Raw genomic sequence first — 13,503 nt, forward strand, 5'->3', positions numbered from 1 at the left:
TGATAAAATCAGTATTGTCATTTAATAATTATAAATTCTGACACATAAATTTGTCACTAAAAATAAATTATTGACAGTTTATAGTATTCGACCACTCTGGCCTCGGAGAAACGGTCAAGAGGAGCGTCAATTCTGAGCGGCTCAATGAACTTCACGTGAATATAGAGTAAACAAGTGCCGACATTAGATCGTACATAACTGCTAAGAAGAAGAACAATTTGAATCAAGAGACATTGCCCGAGCTAAGTCGGAATGCCATCTGTGAAGGAACTTGAATTATCTCTTTGTAAAAGAAAAGAACAGTCAAGATGAGACATACATAGTATCAAGAAATAAGTTGAACACATACAAGACCTATTTACATAATCAAAATTCTAATTGGACATTGCCTCCTATACAATAATCATAATCTTACACATCCATTGATAAGTATAAAGCTACCCAAGAAGGCATTCACATCTTGTTCCTGTCTTGTATAAGGGAAAGGAATTTTGGAATGCCAAGGCTAACAATGATGGAAAATCAAGTCTATATAAATGTATAGCAGCAAACAATTGTTACCTACAAGATCACTCAAATATTTCTTGTACTCTTCATCTGTATACTTGACAACATCAACAGACTGCAACCATGTTAACAAGCAGTATAGCCAACTACACTTGATAATAATGAAAGAAAAGAAAAGAAAAGAAAAAACTCACATAGATACTAACGCATGATACACGTGAAAAACTTGAGCATACCTTGTTATACTTGGCAAAAGAATAGTCACCAGTCGGTGGAACACCATTTACAACTCTGACCTGCAAATCATACAAGACATGTAGTTTTAACCTACTATAAATGGCAGTGTAACTACTAAGCTACAAGGCAACTTCAGTAGCTAAAAACCCTACCCAATGGTAAAGCTGTAGATTATCTCTCCGAGCAGAATTTGTAACAGGAAGCACTAGTGGAAAAAAGGTCATTTGCATCGGCCGTTTAGGGCCATTTGCATCGGTTTTTGGGCGATGCAAAAGGTCTCGACGCAAATGAATCTTTTTCATTTTAAAAAAATTAATTTGGATTGAATGGAGCTCTATAATATGCCAAATAGCTTTGATTCATATATATTACATGGAGAATTTTCATATGCATATATTGTCAGCATAATTTAATAAATCTAGAAAAGAGTTGAAGCTAGCAAAATACTCCGAGCTATCAGCTTATGATTACAGAGTTCCATTATGAAAACTTACCAACATCATGGATTGGAGACTCTGGAACAATCCCACTTTGGATCATATTAGTTAGCCTGGGACTCATTTCAGAATTGTTCTCGCACTAATCGATCAGCAAAGGAGGTGCCTTTATTTTTAAGCTGTCAAGTCTTTCACTAAACTTGTGAAATAATTTCTCCATGCTAACACTGTCGAAATTTCCCACATAAATATCAATGTCCTTATGATAGTACATATGAGTCAAAAATCACAATTGGTTATTATTAAGCAGAAAAGACATAATTGAAAACAACAAATAGTTTAGAGCATGCAGTACAAATTCAATGAAAAATTGAATTTACCCAATGCCAATGATAATGGTTAATCAAATAAAATATGCAAAATTCTTCAAAGATGGATAATTCTTCTTCTCAAATTCAGCATTGAGACATGCTCAACTTCAAATATTACAATATAAAATCAGTATGATACAATGGGGAGCAGTATGAGTGATACTTAATGTTTTAACCAAAATTCAGGCCATGTTCAATATATGCTCATATTTTTACATGCCCAGGAAAAACAAAATTAATAAATAAATTGAGAAAGGAACAAAGTTTTTTAAATAATTTGAAACCATGTATGATCAATAGAAACAAGAATTAAAGAGAAGAAAGATGGACTTTTGATATAAATCCATGTTGTTTTTGAGGTTGTATGCAATATACATGAACGATGTACAAATCAGTATATATGATTTTGCAGTGGTGCGAGAAAACATGATGGCAGAAAAAGACAAGCTGATCAATTTTCTAAAAGGCTTCAGGTAAAAAAATAGTTGACAATGAAAGTCCAAATTATACACCCAGGAACATATGATTCCCATGTTCATCCACCAAGCAATGTTCATCCACCAAGCAACTATTAAATCTACATAGCTACCAATTAACAATAAGCAAGTTTAATTTACCTGAATTTCAGGAGGCATCAAACGGGGAAGGCATAGCGTACCCAATATTTGGTGTAATAGGCTTTCTCTGTCGTTTTTGTACAAACCACACAGACATCACAAGGATTTCTCTGAGACCGCATTAATCTCACTGGTTTTCCCTTCAGGTATGTGTCATTTTGGATCTGCAGTGTTGTACATGTTGGTCAAAAGGGAAAAGAAGCATAATATCATTAGAACTAAGGTACCATGAAGCTCTACTAAGAACAAAGTCTACCCTAGATAAGTAATTGATGAAGTCAAATTGTATAGTTTTACTAATGGTATGAAACTTCCCTCCCTCAGCTGTAAAACAGAGAGCCATGAAAAAAAAGAAACAATGTATATAAATATATATATAAAACTTATGTTTATAAGTATCCATCCCAGAACTGCCACCCCTGAAAATAGAACTTAATGCCATCGGGCTAAATAGAAGCATCATCCATAAACGTTTGGCTGACCTTCGTTGGGCGAGTTTCATCCCTGCACCACCAACAAATTATATATCCTGACAATGAGAGAATATACCTGATTAAGATTAAGAGAGGTTGATTCACCTCCATAGTAGTCATTTCGGTCCATATGCAACACCTATTTTCAGAGCAAGATTCAGTAAAATGCTGAATAAATATGTGCCTATAATGAAGATTCGGAAACACTTTTTCACGAAATAGCTATGATTGCAGGAATTCTGCAATGAACAAAGCTTCTAGAGACAAGATCATTAATATCAAACCTCTCTATATCATATGGAAACTGGATCATGAAGTGTAGATTTGAAACAAGAGGAAATAAGTTTGATTCAAGGCATGTAAACAGCAAAAATCCCAAGATAAATGCCATAACAATATAATAATTGAGAAGAAAATTGTCTAATATACTAATTGATAGCTACTAAATCACATAATAAGTTAAATTTTTGCTGATTCTAATAACAGTCAAGTACCAGAAACAACCATTTTGCTCTTCTACTTGCAAGTTAGCACCTATGTTGCATGGAAATTTGATTTTAAAGCCATTCACGTCTCTGAAACCAGAACTCTCAAAACTTGTATGAAACGTTTCGAGCTCCTCGGGAGCCCTTTTGTGGATACTTTCCCAAAAAACTTCTGAATTTCCGCACAACATAGTTGAGAAATTAACAGTTGTAATTCCATTTATTTCAATCTACAAGCAAAAATTATGTATAAAACAAAAAAAGAAACCAAAATTTCTTCAAAAAAGTAAAAAAAAAAAAACCCCAAATGAATAAAAGAGAAAAAAGAAACTCACCTGAGTGAAAACGGGGTAATCCTGAGCAGAAAACTGAGAAACAGAGTGAGAAAGAGGGGAAGAAGAAAAGAAATTAAGATTTGTAGAAGGACTGTTCTTATTTCCATGAATGAAAGCAGCATGTAAAGCTCTAAGTTCCACAGATTTAGCAATTCTACTTCGAACTCAAAATGCAACGTCCTTGTTTTCTCTCTCCCTCCTTTTCACAATTTTACTTTTCCATCTCCGGCCGACTCCGGCAGCCGCTTCTCCATCTTAACAAATGAAAGATAGTGGACTGACAGCGGCTGGCGAACAACAAGTTTGAAGCTTCAATTCGATTCGGCAGAGACGAATACAACGTTTGGAAGAACTCGCAAGCTTCAACTGGATTTAAGGAAAGAGGATTGGGAAGAAATTGAAAAATAGGGAACTGGAAATAGAGGGTTTAGGAGGTTTTGACGTTTGGGAAACTAAGTAGTAGAAACTGAGACATTTGCAAACAGAGAATTAGGGTGAGCGATGGACTTTTTCGTTAATTATGGAAATCCCCAAATCAAAATAAATGACATAACTTATATTTATTATTTCGAAACAATGCACAACAAGGAATTTAGTCTAGTGGTATTGCAGTTCCCTCCCACGTATCCAAACATGTTTCGATCCCCTCTCAGCACTCAACTTTGCATTAATTTTTTCCAAAATCCCCTCATCAAAACGGCGTCATTTTTATGTGGGAATTTTTGTTAAAAAAATAAGCTTAAAATGCTAATTCAGAACCACTAAACTAAACAAATTCCTCTAGCTACAATTCTAAGTTATTGTTTATTACCTATATTATTTGTTTGATGGTGAATGAAAAAAAAAATATAAATTCCTTTTAAAAACTAAGGTAAATAATTATAAGATCCTTATATTTTTGCTTAACACGCTAGTACGTCCATCATATTATTATAAGGTTCTTAAATTTTATCTTAATCAATTTTTTAGTCTTTCTATTTGTTTTTGTAAATGAACGTTCAAAATTGCCCCTAGTTATATACATAACAAAATTTATCTTTTAGTTTCAAATTTAATCTGATTAATTTTAATGAAGTTTTTGAACTACATATATACCGAAATTAATATACTTAAAAAAATATATTATGAATTTTCTTAAATTGTAATTATTATTTTCTTTATTTTTTAATATAATATCTTTAAACTAACATTAAATATTATTATAATTTTTTCAAAAATCATATATTTTTATCTTGATTCGTAAAATTTATTAGAATTAATGATAGTCTTACTCCTATTTTAATAATTTTTGAAATATTTTCATTCATTTTTTTAGTCAATAAATTTTACATTCTTAAATTAAAATTCTATAATTATATAAAAATTAATAAATCAATTATTTTATATTGGAGAGATTGTGATTATGTAGGAAAAAGATAAAAAAAATATATAATATGAAAAATAGATGTTTTAATATTAAAACATAAAGTAAAAGGTAATTTTGGTATTTTAAAATTTATTTAGTATAGTTTGACCATTGATCCAACCATGAGGACTAAGGAGTTAAGAAAAACAAAAACTGAAGGACTATATAATTATTTCTAAAAACATAAGGATTAAGTAGTGTATTAGGTAAAAACATAGGGACCTTATAATTATATACCCTAAAAACTATGACTATAAATATTTTATCATAAACATATAATAATATATTAATATTATATAAATAACAATATATCGCCACTACAATAAATGATAACTTGCTGGATCCGCTTTGATATCCTTTGCCGGAGTTACCTGCAAAACAAAACCGGAGACAGGATCTCCGGGAAAACTCTCCGACGATCAAGTCAGTTTTTATAAGGATGAGTCTATAACTTAGCAATAGCTTTGTGGGAAAAAATGTGAACGTACCTCCCCCCTTATTCTTAAGGCCTTTTATAGGTGTTTTTTGGGTAACCGCCGAGGGCGGTTACTCCTTAGTGGGCCACGTTCTGAGGGCGGTTACCCCTTTTTAGGCCACGTCCCTTTCATGGCTTTCATGGCAACGAACGTGGTTTTGAGTGGGAGTCCTGACGCTCCGTCTAGGAATTCGGGGCGGTTTACTCGCTGTGCCCGCTTCCTTCATTCGGGTCCCGTCCAATCTTAGCCCATGGGGCTTTAATATGGGCTGGGCTTGCGAAATGAATGTAACCCGTTTTGGGCTTCGCGGGTTATCATATGCCTCCCCCTTGGTCTAGCAAGAGCCCTTTTAGGGTCTTTTTATAGGGGACGCTTCGTCTTTGTCCGATTGTTTCAAAGTTTTGAATTTGTGCATTTCCCCTCTTTCGTTTTCTCCGGCGTCGACCTTTTAATTCCATTACTTCTTTTCCGGCGTTGACCTCTTAATCCCGTCACTTCACTGTGTTGTCTTTTTCATGTAAGTTTTTCTTTTCACACTTGTTCCTTGTTCGGCTTTTTGCTTCTGTTTTCCTTTTATCGATCATGTCAGACTTCGCGCCGTTTGACGACGATTATGTCCGTGACGAGGTCGAAGAGATGGTTGAGGAAGCTTCAACCAGCTCTCCTGGGTGTAATTCCCATCCCGCCGACTTCCTTCATTTGGCGAATACAACCGACGAGGGTTTAGGTTTTGACCCCAAAAAGTTGATTCCGCCACCTGTCCCAACCCCTCGTTTGTTACCAAAGAAGGACAGGTCGGGAAGTCTGGTTTGTCAAGAGACAATCGATGATTTGCGGGAGCATTATCCCTGGCTCCGAGGTCTCGAGACGATCATTCCTGGAGAGGATAGGGGGCCGGGCGATTACCCAAAGGGGTACTTCACTGTTTTCGTGGCCCAGATTATCTGCGGCTTCACTTATCCGCTGGCGGATGAGATTGCTTCCGTCTTAGGCGGTTATGGAATCGCGCCCGGGCAACTGCATCCTAACGGCTGGGCCGATTTGACTGTGGACAAATTTTTGGCGGATTGTTTGGAGGTTCCCTTTTCGCTCAAGATCTTCTCCAAGCTCCACCATTTCAAAAGCTCGGCGGGGTATTTCACTTTCATCCGCCAGAGCGGATACTATGGTTTTGACGAGAAGCTGAACAAGATCCGCGAGTGGGATCGATCTTACTTTTTTATCAAGTTTAATGAGGAAAACCTGAACTTCCTTCGTTGCTGGAGCCGACCCAACGTAAAGAGTTTGAACTTCGGGTATCCCAGCAAGGAAGAATCCGCCGTTATCAAGTTCCTGAAGAGCACTCCTCCTTTTGTATGGACATACGATCAGGCCTTTCATATGCTAAAGAGCCGAGTAGCGATTGCGTACCGCGAGGGGGATCGCGTTGTCTATATTCCTTACCGCGTTTTTGTGCAAGGTACTTTTTATTTCCGAGTTGATGGTTTCTTTTAACCCTTTGCAGGGGTGATCCTTTATCTCAAATCGCTGCAGATCGGGAGGCTAAAGCCCTGGCGAGAAGAAAGAAGCGGATGACGGAAACCGCTTCCGTTGTAGGGGCGGATCCTTCTGGAGGGACGACTCCTTCTATTGGGGCGGCTTCCCCTGTTAGGGCTTCCGCTTCACAAGGTCTGGCTTCTGCTTCCGAGGATCTTCCTTTAACCAGGAAGCGGAAGATAAGTGCGGATACAGAGTCTTCTCGTTCAAAAAAGAAGAACACTTCTGTGTCCCTTACTGTTGGCGATGCACCTGTATCCGCCTCGTCTAAAGGAAAGAGCAGTACCCCCATTCACGAGGTATCTTGATCTAGTCCCTCTCGTATTGCTACTTTTTCCTCATGAGTTATCTGCCATTCCCTTGATATTTTTCTTTATGCTTTTGCAGCCAATCCCCGATATTAGCGGATGGTGGACTAGGACTTTCGGCCTGGCCGTGAACTTCTCTTGCAAGGATATTGTATCTTCCATATGCAATGTCCTCGGGCGACTTCCCTCCGCCTCCTGTGTGCGCGAGCAAGTACCACTCCCTACTGCTGTGGAAGGGATCGAGAAGCGCTCTGTAGAGGTATATTATTGCTTTGTCCTTCGCTTTCAAATATCTTGTGTTCATTGTAACCGCATATTTCTATTCGCCCATTTTTATTTGTGAGACGTGTTATATGCAGATTATCAATTTCGCTGAGGGCATTCTCCGAAGGGATGCAGAGCGAGCCAAGGAGTTGGAAAGTCTTGGTACGGAATTGGCGACTCAGAAGTCGCTTTATGATGATGTCCAAGGGAAGGTGAAGGTCCTAGAGGGCACCTGTCAGAAGGCCATGGGCGAGAAGGAGGAGGCCCTTAAATCCCTTCAGGCCAAGTCCGATGAACTGCAAAAAGCCCTTGACGACCTAGCTGCTTTCAAGGAGGCCCAAAAGAAGAGGGTTGAGGAGATTTTGGCTGAAGATGGCGCCCGCATCTACTGGTATGGGGAGCGGATTCATGCCGCTTACGAGCACGGGCATCAGGGTCTAGTACTTAACCGCCCCAAAGTTCCCATTCCTGAAAAGGATTTAACTGGGGAGTGGGATAAGCTGGAAGCCGAGGATGCTGATATGGATGAGGTACTCTTCTTAGATTGGAAGAGTCTTCAGGATCCTCCGATTAGCTGCGAGATCCCTATTCAGCCCGCAGAAGGAGAGGCACCCCAAGCCGTTTCTCAAACTGTGCAAGAGGTACCTCTCGCCGAAGAGGTTACTGAAGCGGTTACCGATTCAAGGGTTGAGGATTCGCTTGAAGTGGATCCTCCTACCGGAGGAGATGAGGGAGTCGCCGAAGTCTGGGAGGGCATTAGGAGCGAAGGAGAGGAAGTTGTAGCATAGCTTAACTTTTATTTGGACTTTTGTATGTAAAAACCATGTAACAAACCGCTCTGATATATATATTTTCTTTCGGTTGTTGCTTTTCATATGTGTGTGATTGTCACTTTTTTGCCCTTTATATGTGCCCTTTGTCCTTTTGCCGACTCCATATTTGTGTTTTTTCATAGCTAGGGTGGCCAGACCCTTTTTGCAATTTTGAGTACTCGTTTATTCACTTAATTTTATGCCTTAACTTATAATTCTTCTTTCGAAAATAATCATAAGTTTTGATCATAAGGTTTTGCGAGTGATGCGTAATCATGCATCCGCCTTTCTTTAAAAGGCAACACATTTATGTGTTTTTGATTTTAACCCTAAGGTTTTTTGCGAGTGATGCGTAATCATGCATCCGCCTTTCTTTAACAGGCAACACATTTATGTGTTTTTTATTTTAACCCTAAGGTTTTTTGCGAGTGATGCGTAATCATGCATCCGCCTTTCTTTAACAGGCAACACATTTGTGTGTTTTTTATTTTAACCCTAAGGTTTTTTGCGAGTGATGTGTAATCATGCATCCGCCTTTCTTTAACAGGCAACACATTTGTGTGTTTTTGGAAAGAATCCGCATTTTGTTGTAACATACTGAGTGAATGTAATAACTTTTATTGATGACGAGAAAAAGTTTATTACATATGTACACCAATTGTGCGGGATCGAAGCCTCATTAAAACCTTTTATCAGAAAACCCAGTGGGAAAAACTCATAAAAGGAAAAAGAGTACTCGTCATTTCCTCGAACTACTCGGCCTTTCTATATAGGCGTAGATTCTCTAGATTCCAGGTGCGCGGGAGCTTCTTTCCGCTCATTTCTTCTATTTCAAAAGTGGCTGGTCCCAGCTTCTTGGATACTTTGTATGGTCTGATCCAGTTGACGCCCAGCTTGCCTTTGCCATCTCTGGATTGTATTTTATCCGCTTTTTTCAAGACCAAGTCGTTTTCGTTGATTATTACTTTTCGCATTCTTCTGCCGTGGTATTTCTTGATTCTATTGCGGTACATTGCCATTCGCATGTAAGCTTTTTCTCTTCGTTCCTCCACAGAATCCAAAGCATCTCTGATGTTGATAGGATTTTGTGTGTCGCAATAATAAATTATCCGATCTGTGGGCGACTTGATTTCAACAGGTAGGACTGCTTCGGCTCCATAAACTAGCGAGAAAGGTGTTTCGCCTGTTGCTGCCTTTACAGAGGTTCTGTATGCCCACAACATATGGGGTATCGCATCCGCCCAACCTGTTTTTTTGTCACCTAGCCGCTTCTTGATGCCTTGAACCATGGCCCTGTTGGTAACTTCTGTCATACCATTTGATTGGGGATGGTTTACAGAAGAAAAATGATTCTTGATTCCCATGCTTTCGCAGTATGTTTTGAATTTGGCACAGTTGAACTGGGTGCCATTGTCGGTTATAAGCTTCTGTGGGATCCCAAATCGCATGATAATGTTCTCTCGTAAGAACTCGATCATTCGCTCAGGTGTTTGTGCGGTTACTGCCTCCGCTTCTACCCATTTGCTGAAGTGGTCTACTGCGACTATCAAGTACTTCCTTTTCTTTGTTGTTTCTGGGAATGGACCCACTATATCAATTCCCCATGTTGCGAATGGCCACGCCGTCATTATGGTGATTTGTTCAGCTCCGGAAACATGCTTTTCATTCGCATGGATTTGACAGTTGTGACATTCCGCAACCATCTTCTGGGAATCTTCCACCACCTTGGGCCAGTAGTATCCCAACAGTTTGACCTTTCTTGCCAATGCCGCCGAAGCTTCGTGCGCGCCACAAATTCCTTCGTGTAGTTCTCGCAGCACATAGTCTCCTTCATTGCGACTAACGCATTTCAACCATGGACATGTGTATGATCTCCGATACAAAGTTCCATCCCGCATTGAGTATCGTGCCGACTGCCCAATTATTTTTCTGGCTAAGCTCTTGTCAACCGGAAAATCTCCCTGCTCCAGATACTGACGGATTGGTATCCGCCAATCTTCATCGTCTTCCAGTTCCTCGATGATCATAATCTGATCAACCTCGAATGCTGGTGCCGATTTTATTTCCAAGCTGCATGCTTTTTGACTCCATGGTTCTCTACTTGCCGCTGCTTTTGCCAATTCATCAGCTTTTGCATTTTGGCCTCGTGGAACATGCACCATCTCCCAAACGACTCCCTTGTGCGTTAACTCTTGTGTCAATCGGCCGACTACCTGATGGTATTTTACGAGCTCCTCCTGTTTCACCAGATAATTTTTTGTGATCTGGTTTATCATGAGTTTGGAATCGCTGTAGATTACCACTCTTTCTAGGGTGAGTTCATTGAGCAACTTCAATCCGCATATCATTGCTTCATACTCTGCGGCATTATTGGTAGTTTTGAAAGTTAATTTTGCTGCATAGCACAGGCGAATAACCTCCGGGCCCTTGATGACGACTCCTAGCCCAGCTCCGTCTGCAGATAAGGCCCCATCTGTGTACATGCTCCACTCTTCTTTTTGTGCCTTTGGACATTCATCATCATCCCAAGTGAATTCGTTCACGAAGTCGGCGAGCACTTGGCTCTTTAGCGCTGGTCTTCCTTCATAGCGGATATCGAATTCGCCCAGGCGAATTATCAACCGGCCGGATGCGTCAGGTTTCTGCAGTACCTTTCGCATTGGGATGCCAGTTCTCACAATGATAGTATGCGCCTGAAAGTATGGTTTCAATCTGGCCGCCGTGGTTATCACTGCGAGGGCCATTTTGTCCAACCTCGAATACCGGAGTTCTGCCTCCTTCAGGACTTTGCTCACGTAGTACACTGGATATTGTTGCCCTTCTTCTTCTCGCACCATCACAGTGCATATCGACATGCCGGTGACGGATACATAAAGAAACAAATCTTCTTCGTCTTCCGGCCTGCTCATTAAGGGCGGATAACATAGTAATCTCTTTATCCCCTCAAATGCTTCTTGACAATCCGGCGTCCATTCAAAGGACTTGGATTTTTTGATGGCATTGTAGAAAGGTAGACATCGCCTAGCTGAGCATGATATGAATCGCCCTAATGCCACCAACCGCCCGTTCAGTCTCTGTACTTCCCTTATGTTCCTTGGCGTCTTCATCTCCATTACTGCTTTAACCTTCTCAGGATTCGCCTCAACCCCTTTGCCGCTAACAATGAAACCCAGGAACTTTCCCGCTCTTGCTCCGAATGTGCATTTCTCTGGGTTCAATTTGAGGCCATATTTGATCAACACTTCTAGGATTTCTTTGATATCCCGCGGGTGGTCTTGCATTTTCTTGCTTTTGATGATCATGTCATCAACATAGATCGAGAAGTTCTCACCGAAATTTGTCTGAAAATATCTTGTTCATCATCCTCTGGTATGTTGCTCCCGCATTTTTCAATCCAAAAGGCATTACCTTGAAGCAATAAGTCGCCTGGTGAGTTATGAATGATGTTTTGATTTCATCCGCCTTCTCCATGGGTATCTGATGGTAACTGGATTTCACGTCGGTGAATGATAAAGCTTCATATCCTACAGTTCCATCTACCAATATATCAATGTTAGGAAGTGGATACATATCTTTCGGACATGCCTTGTTCAAGTCTTTGAAGTCGACGCACATTCTGTACGTTCCATTCGGCTTTTTGACTAGCACCACATTGGCTAACCACTCCGGATAGGTGACTTCTCGAATTGCATCTGACTTTAGCAAATCCGCCACTGCTTTTTCAATCGCCTTTTGCCGCTCAGGAGCATGTCCCCTCTTCTTTTGCCGCACTGGGGTTGCCCCTTTGTCTACATTCAACCGATGGGTTGCTACGTCTGGGCTTATCCCTTTTAACACTTCATTTGGGGCGGCAAATGCCGACTCACATTGGATCAATATCTCGGTAATGGCCTTCTTTGTTTCTTCTGAGAGTCCAGCCGCTATTCGCACGTTCTTGTCATTCGAGATGGCGAATAGTTCTGTTTCTCCCAATGCTTCCGCCGGGAGCTTATCTTCGACTTTATCCTCCTCTTCCGGTTTTGGTTCAAGTGATAATGTATAGGCCTGTTGAGATACAAGTTGATCACCTTCAACTATGACTCGCCCTTGGTGTGTTGGCAAATGTAACGTTAAATGCTTCATTGAGATGAGCGACTCCATCTCCGACAGGAATGGCCGTCCCAGAATTATGTTGTAGGCCAGTGGGAGATCAACAATTGCGAATTCTAAATCACCTCGCCATTTTAGATTCTTATCGCCCATTTCTGCCTCCAACACCACCTGCCCACTTGTTTGGGAGGATTGACCCCCAAAACCAGTTACATCCATGAAGGTGTGTTCCACCCGCTCGTCGTTGATTCCCAACTTGTTGAATGCTGTCCGGGTAATGACATTGCAAGAACTGCCTGTGTCGATAAGGACCCGTTTGACGTCCCATCCTTCAACGGCCATCGTGATCACCAGGGCATCCGCATGCGGCTCCGTGATTCTCGCAAATGAGTAATTGAGGGCATCCCCCCTATGTGTATTGCTCTTTCGCCGTTCACGGCGAGTTCTTTTTATTGGAGGCTCGTAGATTCCGCCTGCTATCACGTTTATCACCCCTTTCTTCTGCTTCTTTTCTGGTCGTGTTTCTCCCTCATGCGGGAGCGTTGTTTTCTCATCAGCTGTATCTTTTCTTACAAATTGACTCAGCTTACCTCTCTCGATCAGTTTTTCTATTTCCTTCTTCAGTTCGTAGCAATCATCTGTGTCATGGCCATTCAACCTGTGGAACCTGCAATACTTGTTAGGATGTCGCCCCAAACTGGTTCGACCTTTTACCTCGGGGAACCGCACATCCTTCTTCAGGGGGCTCTTTTCGATCCAAAGTAACACCTCCTGGCGAGTCGTGTTTAGTGGCGTGTGATATCCTCCACCTTGAAAGGGACGATCGCCTCTTCGAACAAGATTACTTTTGGACTGGGTCTGACACCGACTGTCCGAAGTGGTTCTAGCGGCATCTCTTTCTCGCCGAGTTTGGGCCCTATGTTCCCTGTTGACATCATCCACTTCCATGAATTCCTTTGCTATCTTCATGAGCTCGGCTACAGTGCGTGGTTTGTTACGGATGATTTCTTCCCGCATGCTCCAATCTGTGGTTCCATCCGCCATGATGTTGCAAATACTCACGATGTCTGGGTTCTGCAATCGCACCAGGATATCGTTAAAGGCGACAACAAATTCCCTTAGGGAATTATAGTTCCTTTGTTTGATCTCCT

General features: G+C 40.7%; 1 long non-coding RNA gene across 7 annotated transcripts; it reads right to left on the bottom strand.

Moving 5' to 3' along the window:
• Positions 1-298: 298 nt before the first annotated feature.
• LOC136228951 (uncharacterized) lies at positions 299-3,933 on the bottom strand. Of its 7 annotated transcripts, XR_010688921.1 has the most exons (6): positions 3,463-3,933; positions 3,137-3,357; positions 2,719-2,781; positions 2,170-2,493; positions 1,239-1,408; positions 299-803 (listed from the first exon to the last, which is right to left on the bottom strand). It is a non-coding gene; the product is annotated as an uncharacterized lncRNA (long non-coding RNA). The 7 variants fall into 7 exon arrangements; XR_010688917.1 differs by having other exon boundaries at positions 2,170-2,781; XR_010688922.1 differs by having other exon boundaries at positions 2,170-2,333; positions 2,719-3,357.
• Positions 3,934-13,503: the final 9,570 nt, after the last annotated feature.

The sequence above is a fragment of the Euphorbia lathyris genome, chromosome 5 (genome assembly GCF_963576675.1).
Source record: "Euphorbia lathyris chromosome 5, ddEupLath1.1, whole genome shotgun sequence".
In the NCBI taxonomy this organism is placed as follows: Eukaryota; Viridiplantae; Streptophyta; class Magnoliopsida; order Malpighiales; family Euphorbiaceae; genus Euphorbia; species Euphorbia lathyris.